This window comes from Patagioenas fasciata, chromosome 1, assembly GCF_037038585.1.
Source record: "Patagioenas fasciata isolate bPatFas1 chromosome 1, bPatFas1.hap1, whole genome shotgun sequence".
Taxonomy (NCBI): Eukaryota; Metazoa; Chordata; class Aves; order Columbiformes; family Columbidae; genus Patagioenas; species Patagioenas fasciata.
In genome coordinates, this window is record NC_092520.1 from 81,556,989 (window position 1) to 81,579,406 (window position 22,418).

The following is a 22,418-nucleotide window of genomic DNA, read 5'->3' on the forward strand; positions in this document are numbered from 1 at the left end:
CTGCAGCCTCTGGAGGCAAAAGGCTTGACAGAATTCTTTTCCTCTGGAGATTCTAGTTTGAGAGAAATAAAAGTGGCTTGGCTTTTGCCCAGGATCAATTACTAAGGATTTGCAGATCCTGCACCACCAATGAGCCTTCTCAAAAGCAGAAATTTAAATCAGGATTCAAAGAATATTCAGCTTCCCGTTAGAGCACATTCATCCTCCTGGGGTCGTCAGTAAAGGTGAAGCTTAAACAATGTAAGGACTTTCAACCTTGTCTGCTTCTTGGTTAGACAGACCTGTGTGAAATGTTAACTCCTTGGGGGAAAGGAAGAAGATGCCAGCTTTCATGAAGATATTGGGGCAGAAGCCCTTTGAAACTGAAACTGATCTGATAAAGGCCTTTATGGTTGTTAATAGCAAGCCTTTCCCCTGCTCCCTTGGATGAAGTGTTGGCATTTAGCTGCAGTCTGGGGCAGCGAGCAGCCACCTTGTCATTTCAAGGGAATGCTGCGACTAGCAGCTCCTCTGGAAGGCCCCGTCCTGCCCATATTCCACAGAGTGAAGCTCTAATACCTGCTAGGTGAGAGGAATACTGTTGCCTCCTAACCTTTCTGGGACAAAAGCTAGTAGCTTTTTGCTGTGCTTTGTACTTAAACCAGGAGTCCAGCGTGAAGAGAAACACAAAGATTGAAAGTTATTTGATTTCTACAGCTCCTGAGAATGCAAATCTTTAGGTCAAAAGTAAAAAAAAATCATAATGTTGGCACTCTCAACCCCAAGAGGAATGCAGGGAGGAAGGTAACACTCACTTTTGCCCGGCTAATGGGCCCATGCAGAACTCCACACCAACTCCAGAGGAATGAGATGCAGGGCATTGCTGTGGTGGCCTTAAAGAACATGGGAAGGAACAGAAAAGGAGATCTGGGATTATTTCAGAAAGTTTAGTGGATGCTGAAAGTTAATCTTTCAGAAGCCAAGTCCTTTTTAGCCCTGCTGTTTCTGTTTCAGCCTCCTATACGGAAAATAAACAACAGGGATAGGGGGACCACAGACTACCTGCAAGAAGGTGTTATTCTTTAAACCCTGATAACTTTTTGAATATGCTTTATGAAAGCTATTCATTCAGTCTACATGAGGTCAACAACCTATGAAAAATTAAAGTATTGCCAGCAAGCTCCTCCCAGAGCGTGACAGGCTCCCTCTTCCTACAAGCAAGAGAGAAGAGAGAATCTGAGGCAAGAACTGGAATCTCATTTTTAACATTCGTGTGGAACCAAAGTCTCAGACAATATATATTTTAAAATTGCACTAAATTTTATTAAGAGCATGATATGCAAGGGGAGTTTACCTCATAATCTAAACACTAATTTGAGAAAGCAGATCACTCCTAAAAAGAATATCATGCCTCCTTTTTTTTTTTTTCCACCTTCCTACTTGGTTTCTCCTTTTAAGTAAAATCTCTTACAGTATATTTTTAATCTGTTCACTAGTTCTGGAACATAATTTAAGATCAGCAGTTATCTGTTATAGAGCTAAAAGTAGCAGAGAACTCAAGTTGCTAAATCAAATATTTTGGGCCTGGAAAATTTTTCTTGTGATGATGCTCCCGGACCATTAATCTCAACTATTAGAAATGGAGAAGCTGGTAGTTTCCTTTGGTATATGAAGTACAGTAAATAAGAGTGTGCGCTTTACCTTTTACTTCTGAGTGTTATTGTAGAAAAATAAATAAAGTGGATAAAGCTCCTAAAAATGTCCTGACCAGGAAAGCGCAACAGATATGGAAAAGACAATGAAGGTTTTATGTCTCAGAAAGGCTATCCAAACTTAGAAATTCTGATGCAAATCTTGGAATAACATTTATGCACAAGAGCAAACACAAAAACCTCATGCCTCTCAATAACAAATTCTGGAGCTCCAGCTACCCAGATAGCACCATAAACCAAAGCCTAGCAATAATTTACATTCGTATTTTCTCCTATCAATGCAATGAACTTTCCTGAGAGAAAACATTCAGCTCAAACAAAAGGGCTTTCATTTTGTCAAAATATTAATATCCTAAAAGTTCAGATTAACTGGTCAGTATTTTGACAGGTCTGCAGTTTCCAGCATGGGTCCTCATGCATTTTGTATCTGTCAGATGCGCAATCAGATGCTCACACATGCATCATGCTCCCTGTAACTACAAGGGACACCAGCTATAAACATATTTTAAAAGTTATGGATGTGCCTGACATAACTGGTGTGACCTTTCCTAAGAGAAGAACTGCTGTATAATCACTCTCGGGTGAGCAAGAAAATAAAACATCTCGAACACTGAATTCAGTCACATCAGCAGGAATTTGAAAGCGTGGACCAAATAACTAAACTGCTAATTCCTAAACCTTCAGAGACTAAAGCTTAAATATTCCTGAGCTGGACAGAAACAGACAATTGGAAATTTATAGGCATGGACAACTGATTTCCTAGCAGTAAAACATAATGACCAAACTAACTTGCAAAGGATGAATAATTAGATAAGAGTAGAAAAAAAGGCTGAATCCACATGAATTGTGTATTCATGACTTAATAATCAGCTGTATTTCTGCATATTTCATTTAAATGTAGGACCACTAGAGGAGTGGCTACCACGCAGGCATTGTGACAGTATAATTTTAAAAAGGCTGTCATTCAAGAGAAACATTTCTGTCTGATTTTAGAAAGTTTTCTTTCATTGAAGCAATTGGTTCTTTGGAAATACCTTTAATAAAGTGGCATTAATTTCCCTACATGCCTTACGCGATCAGAAATAAGATACCAGTGGAGCAAAACAACAATATCATATACTTCCTCTCTGAACTGGAATCTGAAACTAATTATGTTAATTGAATGTTAATGAAAAATATGCATGTATTGGCTTGTGCTGCTGGCACTTTTGAAAGGCAATATTGCTTTACTAGGACTCCAAAAAAGGCAACATTAACAGCTTAGTGAACACAAGACACTGTAAAATTCTGACTCAAAATACTTTTATTCCATTTACCTCATTTTAAAATAATAATTTTGTTCTGATATTTCCATTATCTTGCCTTTTCACCCTCCGTCTTTCCTCTCCTTTCCTTTCAGATAAGTCTGGAGACCTGGATCCACATAGATGGGTTCTTTGCAGCACTATGATTCACAATACATTCAGATTAACTAATAAATATTAATTAAGAGGTTTATAAGGTATCTTTTGAAGGTAAAGGGGCCCAAAATAGTTGGTTAGCGTTCAGGGACTGCTTCTACCAAGCTCAAGATCAGAGCATTCCAACACGTAGGAAGTCAAAGAAGGGAGCCAGGAGACCTGCGTGGTTAAACAGGGCAAACTCAGGTGGAAGAGGAGAGTTTACACATCATGGAAGGAGGGGCTGGCCACTTGGGAAGAATATAAGGCTGTTGTTAGAAGAAGTGGGAAGGCAATTAGGAAAGCTAAGGCCTCCTTAGAATTGAACCTGATGAGAGGTGTCAAGGGAAACAGAAAGAGCTTTTTCAAATACATGACAGATAAAACTAACACCAGAGGTAACGTAGGCCCAATGATGAATGTGGTGTTGACTGAAAATACAGAGAAGACAGAGTTACTGAATGCCAGAGTCTGTCCTGAGGAGCCCTGTACCCCTGAGGTCCCAGAGAAAATCAGGAGTCTGCCTTAGTTTGTGAGGCCTGGGTTAGGGAGCAATTAGGCAATCTGGACATCCATAAATCCATGGGTACTGAGGGAGCTGGGTGAAATCATTGCTATGCCATTCTCCATCAACTTTGCCAAGTCGTACGAAACGGGAGAGGTTCCTGAGGACTGGAGGAAAGCAAATGTCACTCCAGTCTTCAAAAAGGGCAAGAAGGAGAACCTGGATAACTATAGACCAGTCAGCCTCACCTCCATCCCTGGAAAGGTGATGGAACAACTTATCCTTGGTGGCATCTCAAGACATATCAAGGATAAGATGATCATTAGGGGCAGTCAACATAGTTTCACCAAGGGGAAGTCATACTTAGCCAACCTCATAGCCTTTTATGAGGACATAACAAGGTGAATAGATGATGGCAGAGCAGTGGATGTGGTCTACCTTGACTTCAGTAAAGCATTTAACACAGTCTCCCACAGCATCCTTATAGCTAAATTGAGGAAGTATGGTCTGGACAATCGGGTAAGTGAGGTGGACTGTGAATCGACTGAAGGAAAGAAGCCAGAGAATCGTGGTCAATGGGATAGAGTCTAGTTGGAGACCTGTATCTAGTGCAGTGCCTCAAGGGTCAGTGCTGGGGCCAGTATTGTTCAATATATTCATCAATGACATGGATGACGGAATAGAGTGTACTATCAGCAAGTTTGCTGATGACACCAAACTGGGAGGAGCGGCTGACACACCAGCAAGACCCGGATGGGCTGGAGAGTTGGGCAGGAAAAAATTTAATTAAATATAACAAGGGAAAGTGTAGAGTCTTGCATCTGGGCAGGAACAACCCCAAGTTCCAGTATAGGTTGGGAAATGACCTGTTAGAGAGCAGTGTAGGGGAAAGGGACCTGGGCTTCCTGGTGAACAGCAGGATGACCATGAGCCAGCACTGTGCCCTTGTGGCCAAGAAGGCCAATGGCATCCTGGGGTGTATTAGAAGGGGGGTGGTTAGTAGGTCAAAAGAGGTTCTCCTCCATCTCTACTCTGCCCTGGTGAGACCACATCTGGAATATTGTGTCCAGTTCTGGGCCCCTCAGTTCAAAAAGGACAGGGAGAGAGTCCAGCACAGGGCAACAAAGATGATTAAGGGAGTGGAACATCTCCCTTATGAGGAAAGGCTGAGGGAGCTGAGTCTCTTAAACTTGGAGAAAAGGAGACTGAGGGGTGACCTCATTAATGTTTATAATACATACCGGATGAGTGTCACGAGGATGGAGCCAGGCTCTTCTCAGTGGCAACCAATGATAGGACAAGGGGCAACAGGTTCAAACTGGAACACAAGAGGTTCCACTTAAATATGAGGAGAAACTTCTTCTCAGTGAGGGTGACAGAGCACTGTAACAGGGAGGTTGTGGAGTCTCCTTCTCTGGAGACATTCAAAACCTACCTGGACGCCTTCTTGTGTAACCTCATCTAGGTGTTCCTCAGGTGTGGGGATTGGACTAGATGATTTTTTGAGGTCCATTCCAATCCCAAACATACTGTGATTCTGTGATAACATGCCTCAAAGTCACATTCTTGTACACATTAAACCAATTCAAAACTACTTTTCTCCACTTCTTTTTGTGTTAGTGAGAGGGAAATAAATTTATTTTAAATCCTTACTTTCATCTGCGCCAACCCGTATCACAACCCTTTCTATTAACTTACTTTGTTTTCAGTCTACCTTGGAGATCTCCAGTATATATTGGCAGATAAAAAGCAAATTTGTTGAGTATCACAAAGAGCATACTCTATAGAGTACAAAACATCCCTAAACTGTTTAACTGAAAAAAGTAACAACTAATAATATTTTTCCAGGGAAATGAGTATGTACTAGCATACTTATATGTGCGTCTACTAAAGACTGTATCTTGCACTAAAATTGAAACTTCTAACAATGTATGATCGTAATTAATAAATTAATACCAATAAACCTTTATTTGCATAATCATAAAGCAATTAAAGGTTTTCAGTCTCCAATACAAAATATTTTAATTATTCCCTGGTACTTTTCCCATTTCTTTTATGTCACCTGCTGTGCACACTTTTACTACTGTCTCTTCCACAGATATCAGCATCCTAACCCTCGGGCAAACTTCGCTGAGTCTTTACTAAAATCGCTACTATTGGACAATCTGTTCCTAAGCATGAAATCTACAAGTTTATACTGCTTGTTTATAGATAGTTCCTTCCAAGTACATGTGTAAAAATTAAAATAACACTGTTTTTTCTCTCAGCTGAGGTGATGCCACCATGAGAAATTTTTTCTCAGTTTCTCAAGGTGTCCCCTAGTTCCGCAAAGACTCTGCTTATGTAGAACACTCAGATATCTCAAGAGCCATGAACTGAAGTGCCAGCAGATGACAAATCGAAATCTCACATTCATAAAACGAACACTAACTCTGCCAACACGTAAAGTTCTCGTCTGATTGTCTTTGATGAAACAGGAAAGTTAAATTGAACTCAGGGAGAAAGAGAATTTTAAAGTACACTGCTATGCTCGGCAGTGGACCAACAAAAACACACATTGGGACACACTCTAATGTAGGTTTTGAAAGACAACATCTTCATCAGTACACTGGGAAAAATTTTACCCTTACAAATGTCTATAGAAAATACCTCCCTGCTCCCCTACCCCAGTAAAATCAGCTTGAAAATACTCTCACAGCTAAAACATAACCAAACACAAAATAATTCATGACTGACAAATTGTTGAAATTCTTCCAAGCAATAGATACTGCTCTACCACTGCAGACAAGGAAAAATAAGAAAAATAAAAATGTAGTGCATGAATAGAAATTACAGTAGGTTTGATTACAGTGAAAAATAAGAAAATCCTGAAAGGTGGTTTGAAAACCAACTGTCCTCAGTAAGAAAAAAACAACCAAACAAACAGAACAGTTTTTCAGATGCATTCAGAAAATCAAATTTCTCTGAAAAAAAAACAAAAACAAACCTTCTCCTGTTTAAATATTCAGACTCCAGTCTTCAAAAGCCGATATTTATGAGACTTCCCTTTCAGCAATTTGCTGCACTAATCTAAAATAACATTGCTCCCATTTACATATAAACTAAGCCAACTACACCATCACATTCTTTAAGCAGTATATTTATTCTGTCCTTGGCAAATAATCTTTTTTGGTTTTCCATAATATAGACTATATCACATAGAAAAGTAGGTCTTCTCTGGACTTCTGACATGAACTAAAACAAATGGTATGCTAAGAGTGACACAACCGTTTCAGAGTACAACATTAGAAGAAGGAAGGTAAGAAAAGAGTGCAGGAACAACACAATATAGCTTTTCTGCTCTTCCACTTAGTGCGACCTGTCAGTCTAACTGTAAGTCTAACCCACTAAATTTCACACATGAAAGTCAGTCTGATCTGCTGGGCAAACATTCAGGCAATTTGTTTTAATGGATCACTGTCTCCATTCAAACATAAATCAAACTCAGTGTTATAATAATAGAACGTATGAGAAGCGCTCCTTTTGGTAGCCTATTCATTTTCAAGTCATGAAACCTCCAGTAAATACCCCCTTTATTAAAAAAAATCTAGTTGCCCTCAATGGCTTTTGGGTTTGTTTTTTTTTTTGTGTGTGACTGTGATATAGGCTTAATAGAACTATTCACTAAACAGAATATATACAAGTAGCTTTACTGAAAAATCACAGACTAATTTCTCCACTCCTGACCTTTCTTCTTCTACTTTATCTCCTACTTGAGCTGTCTCACTGACATCTCACCCAGCTGGCATACCGCTGCCTTAACATGGTCAAAATTGACCTCTTTGTCTTCTCACCCAAGCACTGCATCACTAGTCCTCCCTGTCACTCAAGCCTCTAATAAAAATGTCATTTTTGTTTCACCTTTCCCTAGCCTTTCTAATCCAGATCATAAATAAATCTTTGTGCTGCTTCTTCTACACATTAAAGATAATTTTCATCCTTTTTGCCTGCACAGCTAAATGCTCACTTAAGCTCTTCGTTCTCATTTTGATTCATTTATTCTCAAGCTCCATTACATCATATCAACCATTCCCTTTCAGCCCATTCTAAATGCAGTTTTTAGTTTTATCTCCATTTAGGTTTCATCACAACGGGTAAAAATTCCAAAAGCATAAAACAGCCTAAAAACCAAGAATCCTTGAATCCATTTAGGATTCTAAATGGATATGGGTCATTTTCGTAAGCACTCATGCAGCTAAAGATGCAGATTATTATTAGACACATGACCATTTACAAAAGCTTCTCTTTCTGACAATGGCACATCAGCTTCTAAGTATCTTGGAAATTGGGCAATTTTAAACACTCATCCACTCTTGTAATCCTTCTGCCACCTTCCTGTGTTTCACGCACCATTTTTTTCGTATAAATTCTTAACTTTGTCATATCATTTCTTAACTTTGTCCCTTTTTGCCCCCTCCTTTCTCTTGGCATTTTAAATTCTACTTCTTCTGCTACCATCTATTTTATGTACAGCTTTGCCACATTCTCCCATAAGTGTCTGAAATTTCATTTCACTTCATGACTTTGGCATAAAACATGCTCTGTGAACTTCCTCTTTAATATTACACCTAACTCTAAGAAGCAGTTTACTAATGCCAGCTAAGTTGAAGATGCTTAATGCTACAATAGTAACAAAGTAAGTAACTATTCATTTAAAGAATGTATATTATGTGTATATTTAAACCATATGTATCTGATTGCATATTGTTACTCTTCTTACAATGATTTTACATTCCAGTCTATGTAATTTCTGTGTCTTACAATGAAATTGAGTCTTCATTGGGAACAACAAAACGTCTATCAACATATATATTAAAAATGTAACTTCTAATAATTCATGCACAGAGACTATGTCGAAAATTATCAAACACCCAACACCATGAGTCAACCTTATACATATAATTAAGCAGTGTTTCATTCTTTCCTAATTGTTTCTGCCTAGGACTCCCCTCTCTCATATATCACGATATAATTTTGTTGAATTAACTATTAGAAATCTAAGATTTCAAGAGTAGATGAACAAAAAAGAAAGTGCTAAACTACAGAAAATTATTTTTACATTGCTAGGCAGACACAATGGATGAGAATCACATGGTGTACAGTGAGGCAGCAGTAAATTAACAACAGTGGTTCTCAACTGACTCAAAGAACAACGTGATCATCCGTCAGCCTGTTCTGAACTAAACATAGTCTGGTTAATGTCACTGAGGGATATTTATAGACCATGAAAAACACCTGGCCCTGCGTCTTTCTGAAATGGTAAGCGGTGATGGGAAGAGTGGTCGATGGGCCATGGCCCTCAGCCAGCGTGTGCCCACTTCCAATGCAGGGCAGGTGGAAGGAAGAGACGATCGCCTCCCTTAACAAGTGGTTTAGAGACCTTGTTAATTAGGAAGTTTTGTCCTTAGAGTCCAAATTAACAGAAATCACCCACAACACCAAAACAACAACAACAAGGAATTTCTCCTCCATTCAGTGGACTGGACTGTCCTATTCCCTATGCCCCTAACTAGCACCATTACTAGGTTTCATCTTTAATGTGTCAAAGTTTCTGTCCCTGTAAAAAAAGACCGCTGCCTAGCTCTTTGCTCAGTCCTGATGATGTTATAATGGCACTCAGCAAGCTACCCACTTTCTTTTTATGAGATAAGTTTTTCACTCAGTCTATGGTCGAGCTTCATAAATGTTACAGGGAACATGAAGGACACAGTAAGAATGGGCAGCCCTGACTATGCATGAGGAAGGGAGGACTTGCCTTTCCTGACACTTGTGCCAAACTGAATGACTTTAAGACCATGGCTTTAGATCATGACCTAATCACAACTCTAACATGTCAGAGATTCTTAATCCTTCTGGATGGATTTTTAAGGTATGCTTACATGAATGAGCACAGCAAACCAACCCAAATCGACAGGTATTCAACAACCTTCACAAGTAAGCTTTATACATAGTGAAATTACTTAAAGAAAAATTTCAGAGTTCTTTTCTGTCTACAATAGAAAATACATATGTTGTTTCATATACATATTCATTTGACAGCTGTAAAGTGAGATTTAAATATTCTAATCAGAACATCAGAACCTGTTATGTAGTAAACCCTATTCCTTTTTTTTTTTTTTGCTATTAGAATGTTTTTGATAAACCTATTCTATAGAAAGAACCCTATAAAAATGCACCCCATAAAATACTTTTTTCTTTTTCCTTAAAAGAGGTACTAAAACTTCCCCCTTTAATTCATTAGCTTTCATTCGACTTTGATTGTTGCTATAAAATCCTATTTCTTTTTTTACGATACCATGATCAGGTTTTTTGGCTTACCGTAAAGGAAGCGAACATCAATCACTTGTATTATTCTATCATGATCAGTGCTCAGAAGGGAATGTTCAGGTAACTTTATTAAATTATGCATTACCTACATCCTGCAGTTAAAGAAAAACAAACCACTGAATCCAAAGCTTTTGTTATCAAAGAAATATGAATTGCCCTTTTCAATATGTATTATTAAGCATACTGTACAAAAAACTCTAGTACTGAAGCCAAAAATGATTCACATGAAATATGTTTAGGGATGAAGCCCTAAGAAATTTCTGGTAGAAATGTTAATTCAGCACATTTTCAATGATAGGATAAAATGGCCAGCACATGTATTAATCATCTGATATTATCTTTTATGTAACAGCATGTACTCCTCTCCCTTTAATTGTTCCTAGCTGAAATGGCATTTGAGTTAAGTAGACACTTGAGGATTAAGGTCATAATAATATACAAGCAGAACTGCTTTGCTATGTCTTCTGCTGAGTATATCTTGGCCACGACTCTCAAGGCTCCACTTCTGCTAAAAGTTACAATCAAGAAACCCAGACAGTAAAGGATACTGAAATGACCCTCACTCTAAGCCACACAACCTAGTTTCTCATGAAAGGGCATTTATGAGCAATAAAAAGCATTTTCCTTACATCTCATGGCAGAAGGAGTAACCATGAGCACAATGCACTTTTCTATGTGGGAGTATCAGTACTGTCAACTCACTCATAACGATGGTTCATCATACTAGACTTCATACTTTCACCTCTGTCCAGAAGTTTGGAGAGGACTTCCTTCACATTCCTCCCTTTATGCTTCAGTGAACATACATCACACAAATGCTGCTGGATACCCAGCCCTGAATATGACTTGGTTACTTTCTACTGTATCGTAACAAAGAGCACTATAAACACTGCCACTAACAACACTAGCTTATTTTCACTGGGTCCCAGACTTCGGCTGCAAGTCTGTGGGAGTAGTAATATGGACTTTTCTGTATATTCCTTGGATCTGCACTTCTGTTAAGTTCAATTGTCTTCTAGCCATCAGAATTAAAATGGAGACATGCAAGTATGCTTCTGCATTCAAAATATATCTCATTGAAGAGACAGAAGGATTAAAAACCAGAGAAAAGGAATGTTTGGGCTATATCTCTAGACAAGTCAAAACAATATAATTAAATGCATTAATGCCCTTGCCTGCAAAGAGATACTGTGCTAACAAATTTATCAAAATGCAATAAACTCCCAATGGCCAATTAGTTGCTTGCATATTCCAAAGATGATAGAGGAAACAACCTAACTTCAGCCCCTGGAGACATACAATGAATCTCTACCTTTAAAAGAATATGATTGCCTGGAAATAAGGGCTGAGAAAGAGCGAGTCACACTAAAAGTGGAGAAATACAGTCTAAAGCCATACTACAGAACACTGCCTCTAAGAAGCATCTTATGGGAAAGTCATGGCAGCATTCAGTTTCTATGATAGATAGTTTGGTGCTATATGAAGACTTACAAGAATAACAGGCTTCCCAAACTTTTAATGAGTGGTGTGTATCTTTTCGAGCTGCTTCAGATCAATGCTTATTTCCTATGCTGGTTGACTCAGAGTGGCTCACATCCATACTGTTCTTTGCAACCTCTGCTTAGAGTTGCCTGGTCACACTCACATCACACAGCACTAGAAGTAATCTGTGGCTTGGTACCTATAGCATGAATACTCACCCACAGGTTTCCTCAGTACATTTGCATATAGCATGTTTACAACTGCTCACCAGCCACTTGGTTTTGCCTAGCGAAGCTTGTGTCATATCACACAGGAGCTGGAGAGTGATGTGGCACCATGGAGTGAAGGTGATCCAGGACACAGATGCCCGGGACAAAAGAGGGAGTGATGCAGCCTGAACCACAAAGGCAGTAAGAGTAGTTAGGAGTGTACTGAATCCATCTCTCAAACCTGTACAGATCTGTAATACAAACCACAGTAACAGCGTAACATGATTGACATATGTTGTTCCATTTTACAATATCTGTTTGTTGTCCAAAAGATATGCCAAATACTGTGTTAATGTCTAAAATACATTATTCTTGTTCTAGATATCCTGAATTGAAAAGTAAACAAAGAATGTGCTGAGTTTTGTTTTAACAATAAAATGAAGACATACATGCAACACATATCTTCAGAGATTTTAAATGCTTTCCATATGATGTGGAGCAAAATTTGAGTCAGAAGGATACCCTCATGATCAGCATCAGTGATCTCCAAGGCCAACAGAAGTGCTAAGAGTAGAATTCAGAACACAAAGTTCAGGTTCTACAAAAGATGCCTTTTGGGTTTGTGTTTTTTGGTGGATTTTTTTGTTTGCGGGTTGTTAGGTTTTTTGTTTGTATGTTAGCTTGAAAGAGTCTATAGCAATTGATTCAAGGAAAAAGTTCCAAAAGTTGCCTAGAAAAAGTAAGTCTGTATTCCAATTATGGTTGACATTGACAACACTAAATTACTTCCAAATTCTGTTAGGATTCAATCTTTTTTTTCCCTCTCAATATGTCCATATACTTACCTCTCTTTCCCTAGTGAAATGGTTAATCCTTACTGAGATTGTCTGGTTGTAAGGGTAGCAAAAGAAAATGAAAATAACAAAATATCAGGAGATACTATAAGATTCTGTGATTAGTCGCAGAGTAAGCAAAGCAGTGTTTTGAAGATGGAACTCAAAAGCTAGTACTGGCTAGCGAGTCTCATATTTATTTGTATATTTATGTGTCAATTCTACATAATTCAGCAAAAAAGAAAAAAAAAGAAAAATAAAATAATATAATAAACATAAATAACCAAAATCTATTAAATACTTAATCTTTTGCAAGCTCAGCTACTAGACATCTACAGGGAAAGGTTCCAAGGCACACTTGGCATCACCACTGGTCCCCATGTTTAAGATCAGGCATAGAAAAAAACTGTTTATGTTCCATGCCTGCATAGAGTTCCTTCTCTGTTTATTTGTTCAGAGTTTACTGTGTACAGGGAAAAGATTGCCAGGTAGCTAAGAGCTGAGACAGTTAAGAAACAAAAGTTCACACATGCGGCCTCAACTGTGCCATACCTTACGGCTGTGGGGATGTCCCTACCAGAGGACTCCAGCCCAGGGAGATGCATTTCTTCTTTGAGTGAGCAACACCCATTCCTCTCTACTGGGCCCTGTGTCGGTATGTGCATTCCTGTGCTTAGTGCAGGAGGGAGAGAAGACTCAAAGAAGTAGTTGTAATGGTCTGGACCTCATTGTCCCCACAGAGAGACCTGCCCCATCTGCAACTGTTGGACCCATCCTTCTTATGTTTTACTTGAATAAGTTTGAGACAGATGGATCTTCTCCCTCCCCATTCATCTGCCCTCCCCCAGCTTATTAAGCAGGTATAGCATATTTTGGCAAAAGGGGTAGAGTCTTGCTCATGGGTATCAGAAATAAGCAAACTCTTCTCTCCTGTCTACTGAATCCTGAAAATTTGCCTCAAGATTGAGTCAAGACCTTCACTTATTAATACCGATGAAATAGAACAAAATTTCAAGAATGTGAACTTCGAAGTCAGCTGAGCATTCAGGGTGAGGTTGAACTAGCTGCCAAATACTGAAATTTGAACATTCTTCATCTTATATGCCTATGTCCCAGCTACAAAGACATAGGAAAACAATTGCCCTTTACAACTGCAGCTCATTAATCCCAATTGTCTGCTGGTCACCTGACCAAAAAAAAAGATACTCACTAGTTTTCGCATTACAAGCTCTAGTGTGAGAAACAAAAGGCAATATCCATATACTTGACCATGTTTGAAATAAGGAAGATCATTTTCCTCAACAGGCATTTTATACTAAAGCATTAGGAAACAATTCTGCCATAACAATTTACATCACTTCACAATGCTCCACCTGAACCTGCCTAAAGTTCTGGTACTGTACATGCAATTTTTAAGTGAGCTTAGATTTATACTCTATCATACAAATTTCAGCATTTTAATAGGGATAGTTGCAATTCAAAATAACTTACAATAAATTTGAAAATACAATGTATTTAGCTAAGAAACTTGTTGAAGTGCTTTTAGGAAAATTGTTGATCTTATTTTGCCCTTCCTTATTTTGACTTTATTTAAACATGCAGTAATAAGTTTCTATTCTAGAGCTGGGATTATAGCCAGTATATATATAGAGTCATGGCTAGTTAGCTCGTGGGAAAATAGCTAGGGAGTTTAAAGCCCATTTCATATTTGCTCCTGACAGAGTAAGAATATAATGAGTTGAAAAAAAGGATATCCTAAATACAAGAGAGAGACAGCCACCACATAGGGTTTGAGATGCTAGAAAGCAGTAGTCAGATTAACCATAGTCTCATCACTTGTCCTGTTTCTAAAAATAACTGCTGTCATATAGAAATTATTTTTTTCTACTGTAATATCAGTAGATTTTGCTATATAGTACTTCTCTCTTGCAAGATGGTCAATAGATCACATACATCTAGAAATGACCCTGCGTCCATTTAGAATAACTGTACATAGACATCATTTATCACACCTTGGTAAAAAGCAGATCTTCCAGCCTGTTCTGATTCCTCTTTCTAATTTTGTTAAAAAAAAAAAAAAAAACAAAACCAAAACATAACACAAACCACAATAAATACACCATATACAGAGAATTTGCCCAATTTCCCTCTGTGGCAGTCTGCATTTATACAGCTCTCTACGCTTTCATTTGCATCTCTCTGTTCCCAATAGTAACTTTGGCACTAGAGAGTTTTCTATTAAAGGAAAGCAGCATTGATTGATTGCTGCCTGGCTTCCCCCATCTCTCCCCATTCCAAGCCATTCACAATGGACTCATTTCTTCTTTCCATCACCTTAGCCTGAATGCCTGAAGCAACGTATCTGTATCTAAGCTTCAGATCAGATTTTCAAGGAGCCAAGGACCTAATTAAATCAACTGGAAAAGGAGTTTAATCAATAGCAAGCTATAAACTCCCATCTTTGTTTTATCTGTAAGTACATAAATTACCAAAGAAAAGTTGAATGCAGCAAAAGATATTTGAGAGAAGCACTAGCCAATCTACACTGTCCAATGCTTCCATTAAATTAAGTCTCAAACTATTAAAAAGAATAGCTTGAATTTCAATCAGGAAATGCAATGTTCATTGTATGCTTTAATTGAGGCAGGTGAAAATAGTATCTTTTTTTTCCCCGTTTTCAGCTTTTCAGTCTGCAATTTCTGCTCTTTTAGAAACCTTTCCTTCAGCTATTCAAGGTAAAAAATCCTTTTCAATTTGCAGTATATCCTAGATAGCAGTTTTAACTGCATACTGCAATCTCTGCCTTTGCCCATTCAGTTTTGAATGAAGCATAATAGATACACATTCTTCTCAAATATGCCTTCATTATTCATAGTTCTCACTATATTTTATTTATTATTTTTTTTAATATTGTGTGTCGTGTATTATGTCAATGAGCTCCACAGCACATGGGCTTTTCTGTGCTGTTAAAAGGGACTTTGGCAATCCAAATAGCATTGATAACCAGAAGTACCACTTTCATTTCCTCTTTGCATGAAAGTTCTCAGGTTTTCTCCTTTGTTCACATTATTCTTGTCTTATAAGCCTTTATAAGCCATAGGCTGCATTACTATTTTGTGTAACATCATATCTGCAGGTTTCTGTACTGGACATGTACTGCTCCATGGCTGGAGCAGTGAGCACCCCTTACAATGCCACATCTATGTACACATGAGTTCAACACTATGTGCTATGCTGCACCTCAGGCACGTTTAGTCTCAAACAATTTATTAAAGAGTGCATTTTAAGAAGTACAAAGCCCACTTTCCTCATAGGTTTATGTAGAGGCCATCACACAATACTGAATTTTCAGTCAATCCTGGTGTGCCTGCTTTGCTCATTTTAATTTGAGTGCGAAGTACTAGACACATTCTTCTCACATGTGTCGTATCTGCGTGTCTGTATCTTCATACGCAAAATAAAAAAAGAGAGGATGTCATACTTCTAAAATAACACACCACATTTATCAAAAGAACCCTCTATCCTGGAACTGCAGCTGGCCTTTCATACAGGTATATGCAGATTAGCTTCTTGGTATTTCTCTTATCTTTCTTCGTGTAAGCAGAATTCTCCTCAAACCCCATGGAAGCAAATATATCTGAATGTTTTTTCACTTTTGTCTGAACCAAATGTTAAACTGACATGGAAATTATAGTAAAAATATGGGTGAATATAATCTATGTAGAATAGATTATTTTTTTTCCCCTCAGTAACAGCTGCCTAAACTAAAATGAATGAATTCTACTCTCCTCCCCTCTCCACTCCCCCCAGTTTCCTTCAAAACAAGATTTATGCAATCATATGCCATATCCCTAATCTGAGTTCGAGAATGTAGTCGGTGTTAAATCTGTTCAAAAACTGTAACCGAATTTGAGAGGTGGGGTCTCAGAGACAAACTTCTGCATTTCCAGATGGTGGAAACAGGCATCTTAACAGAGAGATGTCCATCAGTGTTCTACTGAAGGGCAGCCAGCAGCAGGAGCTCTCCCTGCTCATCCTGCCTGCTTGGGGCCAGCCAGTTAATAACCTGTCAGGTAACTAAAAATACTTCAGAAGGTTTAGGCTACATTTGGAGGTGGAGCTGGCATGACTGAGCTGCAACAGGAGGAATAAAAACCAGAAAGAACATGCTTGATTTCCCTACAAAACCCCCTAAAGAACATGTTTACCAAGAAAAAATTAAGGTAAGTAATGTTCTCAAAGGAATATTATTGTACTGGTCACAACCACCATCATCCTTAACTCTGCAAAGAACCTGCAAGGAGACACAAATCAAAATCTGTAACCATCTATCCCTATGGTAATTACAGTAAGTTACAATAAAAACTTGAAGAAATCTTAAATATGCAATGGATGTCAGATCTTGGTTTTATAAAAACAGATTATTCCTAAAAGAGTGTACTGCGCAGCACTGAATCAGTATTTTTTTCAAACTGTTATTCATCATGAAACTTCAGAACTTCATTGATCTATTTAACCTATACATCACTGACTTGGGTTAAGCTTGCATGAGTGTTCTGTCCTCTTCACACATTGTGCTACTCATTTTATGAGTGTCTATATTAAAAAAATGATGTGGGGAAACATAAGTTACATTTTAAGCATTGCCTACTTAATTAAAAAGGACCCCACATGTTCCTATAAAAGCTACAATTTATTTCTGGTTATATGCATGCCATTTGGATGTACATTTTCAGAAAGAGAACAAACAAGAGACTTGGTCTTAGTTTGTAGTTATATTTTAGTGTAAGGAAAAAAGATTCAGAAAACAGTAAGAAGAGTGAATAACTATAGTGAAAGTTATTTAAAATTTAAAATTGGATTTACTTAGTATCCTCATTGCATAAATCATTACTTGCTTCAACTTTACCTCATGTTAATGACAGATAATTAACATCTCCAGAATGTTTAACTAATACCTCTTCCCAAAACTTACCTTATATATGAGTATATGCATGTATGTACACAAGGCTGTGTATCTATTAGATGATACTGAACAGTATAAATCCCTCACTAATGTTTCTAAGCAAAATTTAAGAATGAAGCATAAAATTACAGACTTAAAACTGATAAGGAGCAGAAATAATTTAAGGGAACTTTGTCATCTTCTGCTGCATTTTTTTTATTTTAACGAAGTTTTTAATGTCTTTTGTTAGCTACTGTTAAATGAGCAGCTTTTAACACATCTGGCTTCTAATTACATATAAAGAGTATCTGCTCAGATGTGCTCTACCATTTGAGACAGAAGATGCTCTTTTCCTTTACAAATACATGAGTACTATGCATCATTTATGTTTTATAACAGCCAAAACCTCTTCAAAATCATATTTCTCTATTCCTAGCAGCTGGGTTGGCTTTGCATTAACCTGATAAACTTTTACAAGATGCACCAAAGAGCAAAATCAATGTATGTGAATGAAAATGAAACTTCCTAGAGTGTCAGTCTGAACCTGACAAGCACCGAAAGCTTTCAAGGTCTGTTGAAGTCAAAAGCGTGTACAGATGCTCGGCAGAGCTAATAATGAGACTTGTGGCCTTGGGTCATTAAGAAACTGATAAAGTAGACTAATTTGAAAAAAACCTGAAACTTTAGAATAAATTTTAACCCATTTAATGTCTATGACTACTGTGACTTGAGGAATGGAACAGAGACACTCAAGTTCCCAAATCCTTCAAGTAATCAAACAGATGACAAAGATGACATGAACAGATGACAGTGTTTTTCGTTTCTCATTCTAAAAATTAATCCTGCCCATATGAATTTTAATTTTATATTTCTGAATAAGAGATCAGAAAATGGAACAGAACTGTAACATTGCTGGCACATATATAATTAATTCCTTGGTTTGCTTTTCCCCCTTTGGGGTAATATTTGACTTTGACCTTTATGCGGTACTTTGTCAGATGGAAAAAAAATAAATGCAGCATATTAGTGGTTTCTCTCTTACAGCCCAGACATATCTTCCTTTAAAAAAAAAGTCTTCAAGAATCAAGTCCTAACAACTTTTGTGACTTCAACCAAGTATTAAAAATTTCTGTTTATTAAAATATAATCGTATAAATCCTAACGTAATTATTCTTCCGTGTTTAACTGATACTGCCAGCTGAACATGAGCCAACAGTGTACCTACGTGGCCAAGAAGACCAACAACATCCTGGCTTGTATCAGGAATAGTGTGGCCAGCAGGACTAGAGAAGTGATCGTCTCCCTGTACTCTGTGCTGGTAAGGCCCCGCCTCAAATCCTGTGTTCAGTTTTGGGTCCCTCACTACAGGAAAGATATTGAGGTGCTCTCTACAACCACCTGAAAGGAGGTTGTAGCAAGGAGGGTGTTGGTCTCTTCTCCCAAGAATCAAGAGCTAGAATGAGAGGAAATGGCCTCAAGTTGCGCCAGGGAAGGTTCAGCTTGAATATTAGGAAAAAAACTCTTCATGGAAACGGTTATGAAGCCCTGAAACAGGCTGTCCAGGGAAGTGGTGGAGTCACCATCCCTGGAAGTGTTTAAAAGACACGTAGACATGGTTTAGTGGTAGACTTGGTAGTGTTAACAGTTGGACTAAATGATCTTAAAGTTCTTTTCCAACCAAAATGATTCTATGATTTGATATATATAATATAGATGCACATTTATTTTATTATTTTAGGCATTGCAAATTAAAAATGCAGTAATTTGTTACTATGATCACTGTATTTATATAAATACTACACCTATTTAAGTGTGTTTTTCTGAACTTTCATTAGTACACACAATGGTGTAAACTAATAATTTTAGAAGCTGCAGTTTGGAATAGCCACCATCACCTCAGGGTTATAAATTCAAATATAATATATTTATGCTGTTAGTTTTTAAAATTATCTTTATTTTTTTTTATTTAGGTTGAAATTATTACTCTGTATTCACTCATTAAGGACTTCCAGTAAATCTTATTTAAACAAAGGGTCTGCATTGTCTGATGCTGAGCATCTTTGCTATCCTCTGTCAGTTATGCAAGGAACTCAGCACTGCACGTAGTGGGGGTAGGGGGTACCTTTCCCTTTTTTACAGTGGCTTTCAAATATCCTTCAACTTTGTCCCACAGAGTGGTATTTTAAGAATGGGAAAGTTCAAGTGTTCTTCACATTCAGTATTGTAATATTCCATTTCAGTGTCTGTAAGGGTAAAACAGATTATTCGTATCTCTGTTCAAATTATGACTGTCTGCAGGATGTCGACATTTAGAAATCTAGATGCCAGAGAAACTAGGTTGTGACAATTTTCCCATTTCTCATGGCTTATGGAACAGCTGTCAGATGGTAACAACTTACACCAACTATTAAGCCAGTCTGCATTTGAACTGGTGACCTAGGAGTGAAATATTCTCTCTCTCATGATCTTCATTCTCTCATTAACAATACTCCTGAGCCTTTCACTTCCTACTGAATAGGTCTACTTTTCTTCTCTCTCTCCTTTTTTTTTTTTTCCCCCTTAAACTCAAGAGCATGTTTTTTCTTGGTGCACCAGTTGAAGTTATCTTACTGGATAATCTCTTTCTGACAGTCATGAGCAGGGACAGAACAATTGCTGGCTACCTAGAGACTTAATTACAACATGGCAAACGTAAAAGGCAATGAAAGAGTACATACATTTTGCCACATTGTTGAGATATAGACTGCAATTAATTCGAAGACTCAAGTAAAAATGAAGACAAGAATATAAAGAACAATGCTACATTTTTTTTAGATGTACATGTACACACAGAATCACACAGAATGTTAGGGACTGGAAGGGACGTCAAAAGATCATCTAGTCCAATGCCCTTGTCAGATCAGGAACACCTAGATGAGGCTACACAGGAATGTGTCCAGGGGGGTTTTGAATGTCTCCGGAGTAGGAGACTCTACAACCTCTCTGGGCAGCCTGTTCCAGTGTTCTGTTATCCTTACTTAGAAGAAGTTCTTTCTCAAATTTAAGTGGAATCTCTTGTGTTCCAGTTTGAACCCATTACCCTTTGTCCTATCACTGGCTGTCACCAAGAAGAGCCTGGCTCCATCCTCGTGACACTCACCCTTTACATATTTGTAAACATTAATGAGGTCACCCCTCAATCTCCTCCAAGCTAAAGAGACCCAGCTCCCTCAGCCTTTCCTCATAAGGGAGGTGCTCCACCCCCTTAATCATCTTTGTTGCCCTGCGCTGGACTCTCTCCAGCAGTTCCCTGTCCTTCTTGAACTGAGGGGCCCAGTACTGGACACAATATTCCAAGTGTGGTCTCAGCAGGGCAGAGTAGAGGGGAAAGAGAACCTCTCTTGCGCTACTAACCACCCCTCTTCTAATACACACTCTCACCACATACACCTAGAGTTGGCTAGTGCTGGGACTGAACAAGAAAACATAAAGTTCATCCTGACAGAAAAGCACTAAGTTCAGAGAAACTATATATCAATATATCTGCAAAAATCCCGCAGTGAATGAACCCCTCCTACTAAAAACATGACATTTTTTTTTCTTGCTTTCCAAGCCCTGTAACATTATTAGCTAACTGATACCACTTAAAGATTCAACAAAGTCCTATAGGATTCTACTGAACATACCCTGAGGCAGTAGATGTTGTAGAACTATAAAAATCACAGAAGGACATATTAAAGAGTGAAAAAAAAGAAAAAAACCAACCACCATCAAAAGACAGAAAACTGCCAATGTGACTATATATCTATACAATAGAGATGTAGGAAACTAGAAACAACATGAAAGAGGAAAAGGCAGCAATCACTTAATCCTCAATGTAATGAAGAATAGATGACAGTCAAACATCAAAGAGCAAGAAACATAAAAAAAACCTGTCCTTAAGAAAGCACAGAAAAGATATCAAGCGTTTAGCAGCTCCAAATCACAACTGTGTTTTCATGCCATCCTTCTTAACATAATGGACAAGTAGGAAAGTGGAAAGGGAAAGGAAATTCACAGAAGTTAGCTATATTTAACACTTGGCATAGATAATTCCATGGATATGCAAGACTAAATAGGAATTAGCAGTAGAACAGTAACACACTAGGAAGTTTGAAGGTCTAAAACATACTTTTCTCAACTTTTTTTTACAATAGCAACTGAAATGAATCAGTTAGAGGCCTGTATTTTTATAATCAGAATTTTTTTAAAAGAAGGTTAAAAAGAAGTTCACAACCAATACATAACTACATATACGAATATATACTTATGTGACTCAGCGAAAGGTCTGACTCGTACACAAACCAGTCATGTTTTACAGCCAACTAGGCAATTAAAATGAGATCTGGTTTCTCTTGCAAGTGAAGCTGCTACCTTAAATGTTTTAATGTTTAATTTAAATGGGAATTCTAAGTGCTTGGATGTTTCTGTAAGCTAGGGGTTAAATTACTCTCTCCTCGGTTTGAACCATCACCAAAAAGCATTTTATGAGTGCAATAATGCACTTCAATAAATGGAGCTCACAATGGATACTCACTTTTCTCTGGGGAATGAAGAAAACTTGTAATTCTCTTTCTGCCTCACAACACATTGGTAGTCTAAGGTATCCTTTGTAGTCACATAGCTTGTCATACATTACTGGATATATTTCGCTTATATACATGCAGGAGGCAGTTAAGTATAGCCCCTGACCTAAGGTATATCTATTTTGATCTCTCAAACTGTGACTTTCCTTACTCATGCAGAAACTAAGTTATACTATTTCTCAACTCTATCTGAGCTTTAATTTCAATTTTGGCTGAAAATGGCAAAGCAACCATTAAAAAGGAGCATAAAGTTACACCCCATGTATTTAAATTCTCATATTGATACTACAATAGCAATTCCATTACCATCATAATAGCTATATGAATATAAATAAATGCTTCAC

At 37.8% G+C, this 22,418-nt stretch overlaps 1 protein-coding gene across 6 annotated transcripts in view; it reads right to left on the reverse strand.

Moving 5' to 3' along the window:
* ROBO1 (roundabout guidance receptor 1) overlaps positions 1-22,418 on the reverse strand; it is a 741,248-nt gene that overhangs the window by 651,635 nt on the left and 67,195 nt on the right. Inside the window, exon 2 of one of the 6 annotated variants that reach the window (XM_071809743.1) lies at positions 11,702-11,877. The exons of the other annotated variants lie outside the window; for them this stretch is intronic. The gene's annotated coding sequence lies outside the window, so the exon portion shown is untranslated. The remainder of the gene's footprint in view (positions 1-11,701; positions 11,878-22,418) is intronic. 6 annotated transcript variants of the gene reach the window in all.